Here is a 17,855-nt window from a genome sequence, read left to right on the forward strand (position 1 = left end):
TTTTCGTTACGAAGTCTTACCTTTTTAGCAAAAAGTCAGCAAGCTGTTGGTCCCGTTTCATCCCCAGGATAACTCTTAGCTCTCTCCACCTGCCGAACACTGCTCCTATTTTTATCCGCGTCCTCCCATAACGCTGGTCTGAAAGTTTTTTTTACTTCTCTTTGTCTTCCGTGGAGTCTCCATAAGGGATTGATTGAGACGTATCGGGTGCAGGTCTCTTTTAATCGAGTTTGAATTAGCTGTCCTGTCCGTGAAGTTGCGTGAATAATCGCTAGACCTAACAGGGACAATAGCGTGAACACGCATGACGTCATGCTCAGAGCCACAGTTAAAGATTCCGGCCCGAACGCTCCAACATTTTTTTCTTTTACTGAAAAATAGGGGCAACAGTCATTGTGCCACAGTCGTGCCTCCTGTCCATAATACAATTCTTAAAACATGTACGGGTGAAAAATATGGTTATTTTAATACTCAAATTTGAGTCTAATCTTGCATTGTGCACCTATAACAAAAGTTACTGTTCAGTAAAACTGAGTTGACTTGTTTGATAATTACATATACTTCAAGTTAATTGATATTAGTAGTGCATTCTCAAAGATCTTGTTGAAACATATACAATTATTATTATTGAAATATAAATGGTAAATTAAGCTTTCTCCACATAATGTGGCATTGAGCTGTTCCTAAGTTACAGGATGAACTTTCGGCTTATAATTTGTTTTATATTAATTTATACAGTTAGGTTAACCTGAAAGCTCTCTGTTTGGGAGATATTTATTTTGATCGAGGCCAGCACCCACACAACCCTTGTAAGGAATAAGCAGTCCAGAAAATGGGTGCATGGGTGGAAGTCAATATTGTTATTTTTTATTGAAGTAAATTTCTGGATAACTTTTCCATGTGTTTATATCATTCTAAAATATGCATCCTATTCAACTCGGGTTTAAATGGTCAAGAAATATGGTTTCACCTCCAAAAAAAAAAAAAACTATAAAAAAAAAAAAATCACGCCATCATGGTTGAAGGCTATCAGGTCTATGAGGTGTCCCTTATTTATTTTTCAGGGAGTTGGCAACCCTAGTCCCAAATTTTGTAACAATCTCCTAACATCAACTAACTAATAAAGTCACTGGTCAAGGATTATGAATGTTGAATCAAGCAGAAAAATGCGCGAAATAAAGTTAGCATTTAAAACTTGATAGTGAATAACAAAATACAGCTTGTTTACTGTTGTAATTAAATAGTGAATGCTTCATATTTTGTAGCTTTAAATCTATTGCACCTCGACTAGATCGTTACAGTATTATGAACTAAGCAAGCTATATATGCATATTACCGTGAGTAATTCACCACTGAAGAGTGTACATACGCCAATTAATTGACATCAGAGAAGGACAATAAAAGCCCACCATTGACTGCGGATGAATAAGTGGCTGTCAGTACATGAAGTTCACACGTTAACTTTCTGTATTGTGCTGCTTTTATTTATTTATTTTTATTTTTTTTTCCCCCAGTGCTGTAGCAACCCAAGGACCTTCGACATAATAACCCGAAAGTAAACATTGGGCCAGAACCATATCTGTGCTTACTTGTCAGAAGCTACTTACACTTATCGTTTGTGTCGCCTCTCGCTCGGTGTATGCTGCTACATTTCCCCGCTCCGCTCCTTTTCTCACTCGATGGCGGTAGATGGAGATGGAAGAGGAAGCTGCTTCTGGCGGAGGAAGATGGAAAGCGACGAGGTTCGAACAGCTTCAGTTGTGCCAGCGAGTGCTCAGTGGAGAAACAGCTTGCGACAAAACAGAGCTCCGCCTGAATGTCGCCGTTATGTGGGTCAGAGATGAAGTATTCATTCTTTCTCGGAGCAAATTTAAATTAATCTCTTTTATGGAGAGAACGGGGCGAGCGCTTTCTTTTAGGGATGTTTATTGTTCAGGGGTGCTGCCTGCGAGTAATGGTCATTTCAATGCCATTATACAATCATTTAACTTATATCGTAATCTGCTATTTGAATGTAGGCTACTGCTGTTCTTATCACATGGCAAATCATAAACCATTTACTAAATAAACCAACTATGTAATATGGGTTGTTGGCTGTTTTATTACACCACTCAAAGTGTGAGTGAAATATTTGTGAAGAAATGTAAACCTGTACCTTTGTAAAACTGTTCATTATTATCACTAGTCTGAAATATTGTGTGCTAAGGTTAATATTATACAGACTGTTTCATTAATTACACTTGTCTTTAAGAACCAGCCATCTGCTCTTCTACTTATGTCACAGATGGTCATATCTGCTACTCACGGCTGACTAAAAGCATTCACACACGTTCTTTTTGCTTTCTTTTTAAAAATCCAGTCCTGTTTGTATCCGTTATAGTGCCAGTAGTTTTTCTGTGCAACAGCGGAGTTTGATACTTCTGCTTCATAGTCATATTCAAACCTATAGGCACCGAAACGCATCAATTAATCAGTATTTAATTATAGACCATGGGGGAAAACACCCAAGCACAAAATGAACATAAACCGAAATCCATAAAAAGAAAAGAACTAAGAAGAAAATCAGCCTGCAAATTTTATCTTCTCACTGTTCATTTTTTTTTACATTCATTTGCAGCAATCAACAAGATATATATTTTTTCCCCAAACAATACTCAACTAAACCTAGCCTGAAAAGATATGGGAGGAAGAAAAACAAAAAAAATATCATTAATATAAAGCTTTGAAAACAAATTTAGCTACTTTTCTGAAAGCCTGCTGTAACTTACAGTGGTTTTCATGAACACAGAACAACAATGTGTTTTCAAATAAGACAAACAGAATTAAAACAATGTTAATTAACTAACATAGTATCAGAAGCTCATACCAACAATGGCAATGAAAACTAACAATACCAGCTTGGGTAAAAGACAAAACCAGAAACAAGGCAAGAAGAATGAAGAAGACTATTTGATCAGACAGTGGGGAAATTTACCCTTGTTGCAACAGCAAGGAATGATGTAAAAGAGCAAGTAAGTAACTATATCAAAATGAACCAAATGAGAGGACAAAATAACGTTTACAAATAGTGTCAAGTTGAAACAAACATCAACATTGTGTAACCCTAAGATGTATTGCACCTAGAGAATATTGCATTTTTATTATTATTATTATTATTTTTTTTTATTATTTTTTTTATTTTTATTTTATTTCTAGTGCAATTGAACATTGTCTTATTGCCGTGGGCAGGAACATTCCTTTTTGCACTTTGGCTGTCTACTGCAGTGTCGCCAAATGCAGCGGGTGGGAAGTGTTTTGCGTGATAGATGTCAGCTTGGCTAGCATCCTTCTGTCCGCCACCTCCTCTGTGAAGTCCATTTGGCAGCCCAGGACTGAGCTATCTTTCTAAACTCCTCGGTTAAAGTTTCTTTCTATCTTTGTCTGTGATGCTTCTTCCACAGCACATGACATGAAACAATGCTGAGGAGTCAGGACACCACTCCAGCACGAAAGATCCTGCATGAGGCTTTGTATAGGTATGTCAAAGCACCTAAGTTTCCTCAACAAGTGGAGATGGCCCTTCTTATACAGAGCATTTGTGTTTATTATTTAGGTGAACATCAAGGTATCTAAATACTTTGCAACAGTGGCGAGCGGTCATGATAAGCTATTAATGCAGTGCATACCCAAGCCCTTCAATAAAATCATTGAAAATATTTATCTGTCAGTGTCCTCTATTATACACTACATTAGTTTGACTGTTTTGGTCTTAAATTCCTTTGTAATTTGTCCTGTTTTCCTTGCGGAGAGCTGCTAAACCAACAGCTTGTTTTGTGCATGCACAATAAGATATCAAGTTGTGTTCGTTCCGACAGGTTGTTTTCTGTACATGTAACTTTTGAATACCTAAAAAGCTGGCAGTATAGCAGCTTATCTGACAGCGCGCATGCGCATAATTGGCTTACTTGTGCGGTAAACAGTCAGTGGTCCTAGCAGGCACACGCATTGGTGTCCCTCCAGCATGCCCACTCTCAAATGAAACCGCTCGCCATTGCTTTGTAAGTCCACTATCTCAATGTCCAAGCCTGGTGAGTTTGTTGGGAATATTTCCTACGCAAATCGATCACCAACTGTTTGTCCTTGTAGTTTCAGAGCAGGATGCATTACTCTGCTTCACCATATCTCATGTGTCTTCAATTATTTCATTTCACTGCAGGCCAGAAAAAGCACGATAAACTCATGACGGCACAATTGAGCTCAACCAAATTATGCAATTAATTACAAGGGGAAACATGCACTTAAAGCTGCAATATATATTGTGTTTTGTCTTGAGGTAACAGCTTGATTTGTTTGCTGATAATATTGCGAATCAGGTGCGGCTCCAGAGACTACATTATGGAAAGTAATTTCCTAGTAAATTTCATAGTAAATCCTGATCTAATTTGCATTTTCATTACAGGATGTGAAGACCAAATACAGTAAATAAAGTTCAAGCAATGTAATGTTTGGAAAACTCAACTCAACTTTATTTATAAAGCGCTTTAAGAACAGGCATTGCTGTATGCAAAGTGCTGTACATAAACATAAATATCAGTTTTGCAGTAAACAAGAACAAAGCAAAAATTTTGAAGTGTGAATACATTTTTTTATACAAGTAAATACATTTTACATCAGTAAATAAATGAGAAGTAGTGAATAAAGAGATACATAAATAAGTAGACTAAACATCAAACTTATACACACCACAAAACACCAAGAACACGTGTCATGGTGCGCTAAAAGCCAAAGAATACAGATGTGTTTTAAGACGTCTTTTAAAAGAGGATAACGAGGGGGACTGCCTAATATTTAGTGGTAGGTCGTTCCAAAGGGAAGGACCGGCAACAGCAAAGGCTCGATCTCCTCTAAGCCTCCGCTTAGCTCTCGGTACCTCCAATTGAGTCTGGTCTGCTGACCTGAGGCACCGGGCAGGTGTGTAGGGGTGCAAGAGCTCGGCCAGATAAGGTGGGGCAAGACCATTGAGAGATTTGAAAACAAATAGAAGAATCTTAAAGTGGATTCTAAATTTCACGGGCAGCCAGTGAAGAGAGGCCAGGATAGGGGTTATGTGTTCCCTCTTACGGGCACCAGTAAGGAGACGAGCAGCAGCATTTTGGACAAGCTGGAGATGCTGCAGGGAGGACTGGATGATCCCAAAATAAAGTACATTACTGTGGAATATTATTGAAAATATGCTGGGTCTACACTCGTCTGGCCTAAATCTTCGGTTAGAAAGATTGCAGCGAATCCAGAGATGGGGTTGAGTGTCTTTAATCACCACAGTGATGGCAGAACATGGATTTGTTGATTGTTGATGGTATTAAAGTATGAGTTCGTAATGTTGATAAATTGTAATGAAGTTGTGGAGTTGTGGTTTTCTATAACAAACAAATAAATGTAAACAATTACAATGAGGTCCATAGAGGCATCGCACTAAACAATATCAATTGTTTCAAGTAATAACAAAATATATCAATGGCACAAAGAATTTTACAATCTTATTTGTACACTAAATAAGGCAGAACACTATTCCTTGAAATATCCACAAGGGCGCGCCAAAGACCACATAATAGACTACAAACTACAGCGTGGATAATGGCACGCGGTAAATGTAAACAAAGGCAGAATTCAGGCGTTCTACATGGGTTAGCTCTACTTAGAATTGACAAATGGTACACATAACTATGAAGAACTAGTTATACTTACAGCGTCAATTACGCACAACAAGCGAGTTAACATGGAAGTCTGATACGGTCGTCTAACTCTGGCCGCTCCTTCCGCGTACTGAACACTAGGATCAGAATGCGTATGTCAATTGGTGCAGGAATAACGTAATCGAGAAGTCTCTTAAAGGGCGCAGCATGTTAGAGCAGGGAAATTTGCACAATTACAGTAATCCAGCCGAGACGTAACAAAGGCATGGCAAGTGCTGCTGAGATACGAGATTTTTTTACCTTAGCCAGCTGTCTAAGATGACAAAAGCTGGATTTGACAACAGCGGCAATTTGCCGGTCCAGTTTAAAGTCACTGTCCATCTTGACACCCAGGTTTGAGGCTGTTGGCTTCTGATATTGTGCCAGAGGACCCAAGTCGGCAGGATGAGAAGAGCCGCTGGGACCAAAGACCATAACCTGTTTTCTTCTCATTAAAGTTCAAGAAATTTAAAGCCACCGAGGCTTTGATTTCTTCCAGACAGGACAAAAGAGGCATCAATGAGAAGCGTCCTTTTTACTAAGCGGGACATAGATCTGACTGTCATCCGCATAGCAGTGAAAAGAGATTCAATGTTTTCTATCGATGGAGCCCAAGGGCAGTAAATATGAGAACAGAATGGGCCCCAATACAGATCCTTGTGGAACACCATATGACAGTGGGGCGGTGCGGGACTCGGAGCGCCCAAGGCGAACACAGAATGTTCTGTCGGCCAAGTAGGATCAAAACCACTCAAAGGCACTACCACCAATGCCTACCTGATGCCCACAAGAGCAAATAAACTTGATTTGGGATTAATAAGACACATTAAATGGAGATAGTTGTGTGCTGGCTCCCATAACATGATTTTGAACGTGTTTGACTAATTCTAAACATAACCAGCCATATTCACAGTTATACATCTGTGCACATTTGTAGGTGGGGTGTGCAACTGCCTCTTTTAATCGCACGAAAACAGGCTATTTGTGAGCAAGGTTATGTCGACTTTTTATATCAACTGTACTGTCACGGGGAGCAGACAATGAAATTGTGTCTAATAACAATTTACACACGCATACAGTAACAGCAACCAGCTGAAACAACACAGGCAGAGTTAAAACCACAGGGAAATCTGCTATAGTGTGATGCATAGACCATTTAATAGCAAAAACAATAGAAGCATGCAAGCAGTGTAAAATGTTTTGCAATGATTTGTCTCATTTTGTTTTTAGATTATAAACATCTAGCATTTGAACAGGGGTGTGCAGACTTTTTAAATCCACAGTATGTACAATCTGCTTTCGTTTTTGTTGTATTTAATGATTATACATTTTTGTGGAAATAGGTAGTTTTTCACCAATTATGAAACACATACAGTATTTTACTTGGTGGAGTTAATTAGGCTATTCCTCAAGATTACAAGGCAGGAACAAGGCAGGGCATTAAAAGCTCAATACTGTATTGTGAAATTTAACATCATTCAAGTGAAATGTGCACTTGAATAAATATGTGAATGAGTACAGCATAGAGCCCAGGAATTTACTTATATAAAATAAACATTTGAAAACATTGTAATGTAATGGCTACTGGTACTTTAATTATCTATTGAATATACCACACTGGGAGGATCCGTGTACTGTTGCAAATTTGATCTTTTTATGAATTGCATCAACAAAGTTGACTGCTTATTTATTCTGTCAAAATTAATTTCAGTTCATATTTAAAATGGGCTAGACAAGTGAACTTTCTTGGCTGGGATTTTCTTATTCACACAATTATGACGATAAATGCTGCAATGGAAGGCTATTAACAATGTCATTCACATATTTATAGGACAGCATTTGTATCAACTTGGGCTTGCGTATTTTTGCTAGGACAATAAGACACATTAGCCTTTAGCAAAAGCGAAAGATTGATTGGTCTAACTCAGTTCTTCAAACATATGTTCCACCAAATACCAAGGCCACCTAAAAAAAATAGTTCTCTATGTCGCTGGAACATGTAGCCTACAGTTCACACTTTAACACGACTTTAATATAGGACATTAGGGGAGGTAGGGTGGGGTTGACTGTACATGATTATTTATTTAAAATATATTGCACGTTCATGTTCATCAATAATTATACCGGAATAAATGTTTGACAACAAACTATTCCTAAAGAGTAAACGCAAAGGTTTGAACTTAAAAGTAGAGGTGGAGAATTCAGGTCCAGAAAGTAAAAATAAGTAATAAATAAATAAATAAACTGCACCAGTTGGGCTTTAGCCGGAGGTCTTCTTCTCAATGGTAACAAGATCGTTTACCTGCCAGGGGTAAGGTTTTTAACTTTATGGAAACTACCGCTGCTCAAAAGTTAAATACAACAGAAATATACTTATGTGTGATTCTTCTGTGTACCACTAGAGGGAGCCTGCATGCCATAAATTAGAATCTCTGGTCAAGCGCTGCACAATTTGACACCATCACTCTTTCACTATTGCAAGGTGTTCATGTAATGCAGTGCTTCTCAAATAGTGGGGCGGGCCCCCCCAGGGGGACACGAGACTCCATCAAGGGGTGGAGTTTGACCTCGGGGAACATTCTTTTTTTTTTTTTTTTTTTTACTGTCCTAGAATAAAGTGCAATTGCACCACTACATTAGGGGGCAGTGGCGCTCTCATTATTGGCAAAGTGTGTGCAGGGAGCATTCGCTCGGTGATGTAGGGGTTTTGTTTGCACTGAGCATGCGCGCTTTGCACACAGTAAAAAAAAAATAAAAATAAAATAAAATTATTTTATATATTTTTGTATTGCAGATTAAAGTTGTTGTTTTTTTAATATTGTGCTCCTGAGTTAATGTTGGTGATCAGTTTGCGTGCATTATTATTTATTGACTTTATGTAATTTTATTTTTCCGTATTATTATACGGAATATGGTTTAACATGGTCAGTCAAAAAAATGTTTATAGTTTAATTAAGGATTTTTATTTATTTTTTAATTTCAGATGCACGTTAAATCTTTTCTGTTACAGTTAATAAAGCTATTCTTTGTTGCAAGTTGGTCCATATTTCTTTATTTTTTTTATTCTCTTATACGTTAATAAGGATGCAGTGTTATGCAGAGGTGTGCTTATAACACTTTTATAGACAAATGATACTACATATAGTCTCGTGGGGGTGGGGGTGGCACGAGATGTTTTCTTCTTACTTGGGGGCATGACAGAAAATAATTGAGAAGCACTGATGTAATGCAAGCTGAGAATCAACATGGCTACAAAATGCATTAAATTCCAATGCAGGAAACGGCATTCTTGGCATGCAGTTCACCCCACAGGCCCTCATTAGATTGATGTGACACATGCATACGGCTGCTGACAAGGTGCCCCCTGCTTTTCCAATACTGTAAATGTCAAAAGGTGTTAGAATCCACCAAGGACAAGATCACAGGTTACTGTCAGCCCCATACATCATTTACAAAGCAGTTCAGGAGCTACACACAAAAAGTCCATCTCAGTGTGTAATTTAAAGCCAGACAAATGGTATTGTGCCCCAGAAATCCTTGCTCTAAAAAGTGAGTACTCACTTGCTGTCAGCACTGCTTTCTGCCCTCCGGGGACCTAGCCTGATTATAGCACCATCATTCTCCCTCTTATGCTGCTCGACACAAATACACACGGAAACACACATTGTGTTCTCTTGATGCACATCAGCACCTTGCTGTTCATTGTGTATATATTTTTTTTTCAAGACCGAGTCGAGAGATGCTATTTTAGAAACTTAAATCTCCTGCAACTACAATGACTGGATTTGTTGAAGTCTTTGCCTGAGATGGCCTTGCAAGGTCAGTTGGCCATTCATTTATTTGGACTTAGACCTTATTCGTCTCTTATCGTTCAAGTGTTCATTTGAGAAAAACACCAATCTGAAGGATTCGAATGAATGGAATCGAATTGGTTGCGTCGCCGGAACGCACCGCAGCCGCACCGCAGCCGCAACCGGTGTGAGTCCCGGGTCAAGAACTACTTCAAAATAAAACACTAAAATACTGTATTTCACACATGGATGAAATGATCCATCAATTATCCAATGGTCTAGAAACAAATACTGTAAGTTGTATCAAGAAAATGTTTTGGATCCCAAAGGAAAACTTAAGGCAAAGTTTTCTGACCAGCTGTCTCATCAAATCAGATTATTTGCATTTATTAAACTATAAATGTCACATTTGTATACTCAACAATAATATAAACACAAGTGCAGCACTTTTGTTTTTGCTTCCATTTTTTATGAGATGAACTCAAAAATCTAAAACTTTTTCTACATACACAATGTTATGACTCTTTGTGGTCATTTTATTATTTTGTATTTGTGCTGCTGTTTTTCTCCTGTGTGTGTGAGATTTCATTTGTGTTTGGATTGAGTGAAACTGGGAACAGGTGTTGCTGATTTGGCCTCCTTGATTGTTGTGATGCGATTGGTCAGGAAGCCAGGCTACTGGTATTTGAACAGCTCACCACTTGCACTCTGTGCCTCTCTCTAGTCAGACCACCACCAGGAAATGTTAGCATTTTGGAAACGCTGTGTTTTGGTAATCAGATGGCCAGTATGTGTACAGCTTCTGTGTATACAAGTAGCTTGAACAAATCACCATTAGTCACCTTCAGTTTTTGTGTTTATTGCTAAATGCTAATGACATTGAGCTTTGGTAGGGGGAAGAAGCCATTTTCTTTTGTATAACCTTTTTCCTCCTGTTTTTTTTTTTTTCGTTGTTAGGAGTTGCTAGTTACTTTGTTTTCTCTTTTGCTTCCTGTTAGGGAAGGTAGGGTACTTTAGGTGTTTTGTTTGTGTTGGCCTTTTCTCTCCCTGAAGACAATAACCTGCTCATTTGGAACTGAGACCTTTTCTGTGGCTGGCCTGGATGTGGGAAGGCTGGGGAGAGTCCACGCATGTGTGTGTTCTCTTGACTGGGATGTAACGCACAATATCACCATTTCTCTCTAATATCCTCCTGACCACAAGGAAGAAAAATATTGTCCAATCATGTTTATTTTGATATTCCCCAATCTTCGTGAAGTAACTGGAATACTGCAAACGAAAAAAAAAAAGTTTTTATTTTTAAGCTATGATGTGTCCACTACAGAGGACAATTTTTTTTAAACTTAAATGCTAGGCTCAAATAGTTAAAATTAATTTAAACAATAGTTTAATGTGTTTTTAAGAGTCTTATAGGAAAATATGCTAACATTTAAAAGCCTAAATTTGTTCAATAAAAAGTGTTATACACTTTTCCACTTCCCTAAAAAGTGCTTGCACTGAGGGAAGCCATTTTCTTTTATGATGCAATCAAAGGTAGCAAAGCCCCACCCCTACACATTTAGTATAATTGGAAAGCTCTGCATGTCCTCTATAGAGCACAAAGGGAGTTAATTCAATCGTATGCTCTGGGTGGGAGATATTCAGGTTTAAAAAGGTCCACTACAGAGGACAAATTTGAATTGCTGGTAGTTAGGAGGATACTGTTCACAAACCAGTCTAAATCTGTCGTAGTGAGCACTTCTCCTTTGCTGAGATAATCCACCCCACCTCACAGGTGTGCCATATCAAGATGCTGATTAGACACCATGATTAGTGCACAGGTGTGCCTTAGAATGCCTACAGAAAAGGGCCACTCTGAAAGGTGCAGTTTTGTTTTATTGGGTGGGGGTGGGAGTTAACTTTGCTCTCACAAGATGAATTCTCGTGGTATTTGTGAGTTCACAAACCCTGGAGAATACACCTTGTACTGCTCCCCCGCCTTTCCAAACCTCTTCGAACCGACCAATCACAGAGTGACATTGTGTTTGGAGGCGGGATATGCAACTGTGATGAAACCAGGAAGCCAGCACCGATGCAGGAGCAAACAAACAAACTTATCATGGACGAATGGACGCTGCAATTAATTCTGTTCTCGCAGAACTACTCACCGTTTCCTTGTTGAATGTTGAACAGCGAAGGGCGATTCGTGCATTTCTAGCTGGCTACGATGTTGGTGCTTTTCCCCCCTTCGGCAAGAACAAAGACAAAATTTTCACCCATGGCCTTGATTGGTTAAAACAAACATGTAGAATGATGCATCGTCCAATAAGCTCGAATTATTGTACAGAATGTCCCGCCTTTCCCGACCAAATTACTGTGGCGAGGTACCAGATGGATATTACGGAGAACTCACTCGAGTGAAGCGGATATCCAGCTGGCTATTGCCAGGTTAGGTGGGAGTTGCCCTGAACAAAACATTTGTGTCGACCTATTTTAGTGGTCAACTTATTGGACTATTTTTTCACAGCACTAATATTCATACATAGTTTAATTATACAATAGACAGTGTAAAATGTGCTCTGTGTTGGTCCAGAGGGAAATGGTGATGTTCTCAGCTTGATTGCATTTCAGTGGTGTGAAGATATTTCGTGGTGTTGTGTATGAGCGTATTCCAGTAGTGTTATGAATACATTTCATTAGTGTATATTTGAGGACTGTATATAAAAATAGAAAATTCTGTATTGCATTTATGAGAGCATTTAAGTAGTGTGTATGAGAGTGTTTCGGTAGTGTAAGTGGTCATCCTAAAATACAGTATGTCCCTCATGGTCTCTTATATAGCTGGGCGGTGCTACCCACATTGTTTTTGTTTTTTTAAATGAGGTGGTCCATTTTCCGCCTTCGACCACAGTGGTTTTGGTGATGTTGATACTTTAGCAGTTGTGGGAGTGCTGAGATCTACATAAATGTGTTTGTATTTGGCCAGAAATATTGCAATATATGTCTGCTGCTGCACCAAAAGTCTGCCAAAAGCGAAAGAACCATCTATCAAATCAAAATAACGCTGCACACTGTTTGTCAGGTGGATGTCATTATTTTACACACATCTTAAACTACGGTTTGTTCAATTATTATTATTTTTTTGTAATCATACACCGACATAAACGTGTTAAATACGACACCAACTTTATTACTGGTAACATACATAGATATGACAAGGATTAACGTCCTTATAACATCATTAACTGTGTCACGCAATGCATTCTGGGAACAATATATATGCAAAACAGGTCAATTGAACGGAACGTATACCGGCAAAGTGTTGCTGCGTTCTATTTGGATTTGTGTTATTTTTCAGAACAAAATGATGACATTTGAGCTTCGTAATTTAGGGCTGGTTCAAGAAAATCTGCGTACAAATGACGGCAATTGTTTTTAAGTTATATACCGTTATTTTCCCGATGTGGCCCACTTGATAATATATTTTCCTCCATGCGGCCCCTGAGCTAACATGGGTATGACACCCCTGGATTACATGATCCTGTGATTCATGCCAAACCGAGTTTACATTTCCTGATATAATGAAAATTCCCCCACGCGCAAGCGTCCCCCGAGAAAGAATACATGAAAATACTTGTCCATGGTTCCGGTTGACATACCCCACATACATAAAAAGGATAGTGACCGGAACTCATTCTCTCAGAACCTTCTTGCGCAAATCAACACTAGGGCTCTGAGTGACAAGAAATGCTGGCGCCTCCATAGTTCGGGACTCATAGAACCGTAGTTACAATATTTCAAAATCTGAAGTTTTGGGTAACTTTAAGGCAGATTAATTGTATGACTTTAGGAATATTTGACTTGAGGTTGAACTATAACTGGATTCTGTCAGTAAAACCCACTTGGTTTACTCTGAACAGTACAGAAAACTTTTTTTGTAAGTGTATGATTCACATATAGGTAAATTTAGAGAACAAAGTGAGCCTCAGGCACTGCCTCACTTCTCAGCTTCTCTGCCTTCCGAATGCCTTTTTCGTCTTTGATCACATGGCTGAGGAAACTCAAGAGAGCTCAACTTCAGTCATCCTGCAGAATTTCTCCTATGAAGTCATTTGTTGTAGTGTGGTGTCGAGATGTCTTGTATGGTAATTTGTTTTTGAGTTGGGTTAGGTAGGTGAAGTCGACTAGATAATCTAAAGGAACCCTTGAATTTTGAAAGTGGAAGGATTATAAAGATTAAAATATACACAATATAATCTACAATATACAGTAATGATGTGGCAGGAAGACTAAAATGAAATGCATTCCTACTATGACCTTCAAAACAGTCGTGTGTTTTTTTCTCCTTACCCAAAGAAGTATTTCATTAGAAAGTCAAGGCTACAGTGTTTTTCAGAGAGCTTTAATGACTGAATTAATTTGGTGGACCCAAATGCTGTGAAGCAAGGTGTGCTCACAAAAAAAGTAATTTAATTTCATGAGAATGAAGAGGCAAACAAGTACTCAAAAAGTTATTAAAAAACTAAAAAGTCCAAAACAAACATTCAAAAAATTGGACTTGACAAGGTATTTGTGTTGAGACACAAATGGCAACAAGATGTTACAAGGACATCTGACGAGGACTGAAAGAATGCAAGAAACTAAATACAAACTGACGAGATAATAGACGTCTGGACAAGACATACTGGGAGTTGATTGGATGACACAAGGGATCAGGTAGACAAACATAGGTGGACATGATAAAACAGGACACAAGGAAAACACAACTAAAATCAAACTAAAACTAGTGTTGTTCCGATACTATATATGGCCCCCAGCACCGATTCAGATACTCAGTTTTGCAGTATCGCCCGTTGCCGATACCGTACCGATACATAGCCCAACATGAGAAAGCTGGCCTGCCATTGATTAAGAACACTCATGGGCAAATAGTACTGTTGTTCCGATACTGATACTGATCGGCAGAGGTGCTGCATTAAAACAGTGGTATCGGTATCGGTCAGTATTCACAAGTAACGATACCATTAATTCCAACACTAATATAGGATTTTGGATGCAGCATCTTGTGTCTTGCACGTGCACGACATAATGTGACATGTTCACTGCATGCCAATCTAAAATATCCTATTGGCCCTTGAATGCTCTGAACCAATGACAGGACAGCTTTTTCATGTTGAGGGAAAAAAAAAAACTTGTGTATCGGTATGGTATCGGTCGATACTGCAAAGCCGGGTATCGGAATCGTATCGGGGGCCAAAAAATGGTATCAGAACGACACTAGCAAATAGGATATATTGGCTCGTCGTGCAGTGAACACATCACACATCAGTGAATGTCGTACACAAGCAAGAGACAAGATGCTGCATGTTACTTGTTAGTATTTGCCGATGCCGATACCACTATTTTAATGCAGTATCGGGGCCTCTCATGATACCAGTATCGGAAGAACACAAACTAAAACCAAATCAACAAAACACTGATCACGACAGTTTCTGTATAATACTGCTTGTGCATTTATCCTGTATTACTTTAAAAAAACAACAACTATCAAACAAACAATTATCACTGAAATTTCCATTTCAAACACAAACACCCTCCAGCCCCCTTGCCACACACATGCAGAAACAAACACACACAAAAAAGAAAAGTCTTATCGAAATGTCACCAGTGTGCTCATTTGGAATACTTCCCACCACTGCCCTGCTTCGTGTTGTGGTAATCCTCAGAAAGCTGAGAGGACCCCATCACGGGATTTCACGCTATCTTCCCACAACTCTTCATATCCTCACCACCTTGCTCACTCACCAGACCGCCGTTGACCTTCCCATGTGACTACATGTCACATTGCTTCTTCGAAATAGTCCGAAGACCCTCAGTTAGCTGAGCGCAGGCTAATTACCAAAACAAGTAAACAAGTGGAAAGGTGAACAGAGTGCATCGCAATCAGCACTAATACTGATTCTCGAGTACATTTACACACGCACATGCAGCACACAGACACAAACAAGGTTGCAGAGGTTATTCTGAACAGACAATGAGGAGGTAACTCTTTGATAAATTGCGGTTCCTTGGCATTAACAAGAATCTCTTTAAGAAAGGCCACGCTTTCCCTGACCTCATTTCCTCCGCCGAAACACACACACATGCACACGCCTTTACACAGAGTAGAGATATGGGCTTTTGAGTGTGTCCTCTTGATTACGGAGTGCAGCTGCTGCCATTGTGCATGTTGGCCAGTTAATGGCACTAATTTCCTCGGACCAGGCTTCCATGGTACAACATCAGTCTCTGATTGCAATCTGAGAGTAAATACTGATGTAGCTATTCATATGTAAAAGAGTCTTGTTTGGGATGACAGAGGAATTTGGAATGAAGGTTGCATCTATATAAAGGGATCCACAAAGGAGATCAACACAGATTGTGAGAGAAAATGCAGTATTTCCTCGTAACTTGGATGTGGAATGAGCTCGATGATATGTTTGAACATTTTACCAGTAGATGAGGTTTGTATTGCCTTTTGAAGGTAGCGTCGCAACAATTCAGAGCTTCTTTATTACTTTTGTCGGCACTCCAGTTCCCATAGCAACCTTTCCGAGCTGATAGATGAGAAGCCGGGGAGTCAGCCTCCCACATTGTTTGGTAACACGTACACATTAAAACAAAAGCACGAACAAAAGCACATCCACGTGTACTTGTGTCTGGGGAGGCACACGCCGCATTGTTTAAAATAAACCAGGCATCATAGGCAAAGTGGTGGTGCGAGATTGCTGTTCACAAATAGGCCATTATAGAAAAAGTGGAACACAAGGAGCGCCTATGAAAACTGTCCCTCTTCTGCTGTCTGTCACTTGTTGTGGACAGGTTAAGCATGCTTCTTTGCTCATTATCAGAGCAAACAAATTGGTGGAAGATTGGGGTACGCCCACATTCATCAGAGACAAAAGAAATGGGAGAGAGAAGAAAATTCTTTAAGACGGAACCACCAGAGAATGGACTTGGTCCTCCTTGGGAAGCTTTTTTTTCTTTTTAATTTTTAATGAGTGTGTGCAGTGGATCAAAAAATGTTGAAGATGTCCTTATAACATTAAATGTCGAAAGAATTAACACATAACAGGTCCTCTTCAAATTTGATGGGCAAAAAATGTTCATAAAAAGCCTTTTTAATTAAGCGATTAACCATGATTAATCAAAATTCTAAGATGTGATTAATCTGATAAAAAAGTAACCGTTTGACAGCTCATATATATATATATATATATATATATATATATATATATATATATATATATACACACATTGGAGACTGCCTTCCACCCCCTTGAATGTGCATCAGTGGTTGACACCAACCTTCAATGGATTTCTATAATGATTCAGAGGGTTTGAGGCACACTGTTATCTTTACTTATGAATGAAAATGATGACCTCCACCACACACATCAACGGAGCTCAGATTTGTCTGACTGCCCATCGATCAAATCCACCAAACGACGTGCAACGCAACTTGCACCACAACCTGCTTTCAGCTGATCTCAAGTTGAATCTATATTTTCAGCCACCAAATTGTCAGGTGCGCCGAGGTCATGTAAAAGAAATGCCCTCTGTCTCCGCCGGAACACCCAGAATGACGCAGCACGGTTTGCCAAATTCCCAAACATACTAAATGAGGCTGCACCTTTTCATATCAGGCCACAAAATATCATTAAGACCAAAGTTTAAGACTAATGGTGGAGAAAAGCAGCGGAGAAAGGATGCATATTTGGGGGGAGAGAGTGCTACATGATGCTGATGGTGCGTGTGGATGATGTCTCCCCTAAACTTACCTGCTGTGTCCTGCTCATCAGGAATTTGTAGATCCACTGGCAGATAGCAGGAGAGTCACTGAGCTGGAGGAGCTCGGAGAAGAGGAGTTCAGAGATGATGGTGTCACTGTTGAAGCTGAAGTCCACAAACAGGATCCTTTTGTAGGTCCCTGCACCAAAAGAATGAAATGTTTTCAAAAAAGGTTTTTCTTGCATCCACATGTAATTCTGATTCACCAAAATATGCATAGTGGTGAGAATAAAATAGGCTGATGTCTCAAGAATTTGTGGTTTGTTTTGTGGCGAGTCAGTGTATGGACATTTCTTTAAGTTGGCCTTTTTCATTATAGGCAGAATCAAATACATCGGACGGGAGGTCGTCGTCATGAGGGTTAAATAATGAAGAAATATTTAAAATACGGAAATACATGCATACATTCTTGGACTCGTTCATAAATTCATTCTAAAGTATGGGATTTGAATCACATTCATGTATAACAAATTAATTATTCATTGACAATGATATATCATCACTAATGACAATATATTTTGGTTGCATTTACCTGAATTTATTA

The 17,855-nt window shown here is 39.0% G+C and overlaps 1 protein-coding gene and 1 long non-coding RNA gene across 4 annotated transcripts in view; one reads left to right on the forward strand and one right to left on the reverse strand.

Moving 5' to 3' along the window:
* The window catches only part of klhdc8a (kelch domain containing 8A), a 32,192-nt gene extending 30,263 nt beyond the window's left edge, over positions 1-1,929 (reverse strand). Inside the window, exon 1 of one of the 2 annotated variants that reach the window (XM_077530413.1) lies at positions 1,608-1,929. The gene's annotated coding sequence lies outside the window, so the exon portion shown is untranslated. The remainder of the gene's footprint in view (positions 1-1,607) is intronic. The other variant, XM_077530414.1, reaches the window with a different exon arrangement.
* LOC144024246 (uncharacterized) lies at positions 1,505-17,458 on the forward strand. Of its 2 annotated transcripts, none has more exons than XR_013284715.1 (3): positions 1,505-1,833; positions 3,441-3,515; positions 17,323-17,458. It is a non-coding gene; the product is annotated as an uncharacterized LOC144024246 (long non-coding RNA). The 2 variants fall into 2 exon arrangements; XR_013284713.1 differs by lacking the exon at positions 17,323-17,458 and adding an exon at positions 3,593-3,695.
* Positions 17,459-17,855: the final 397 nt, after the last annotated feature.

This window comes from Festucalex cinctus, chromosome 8, assembly GCF_051991245.1.
Source record: "Festucalex cinctus isolate MCC-2025b chromosome 8, RoL_Fcin_1.0, whole genome shotgun sequence".
NCBI lineage: Eukaryota > Metazoa > Chordata > Actinopteri > Syngnathiformes > Syngnathidae > Festucalex > Festucalex cinctus.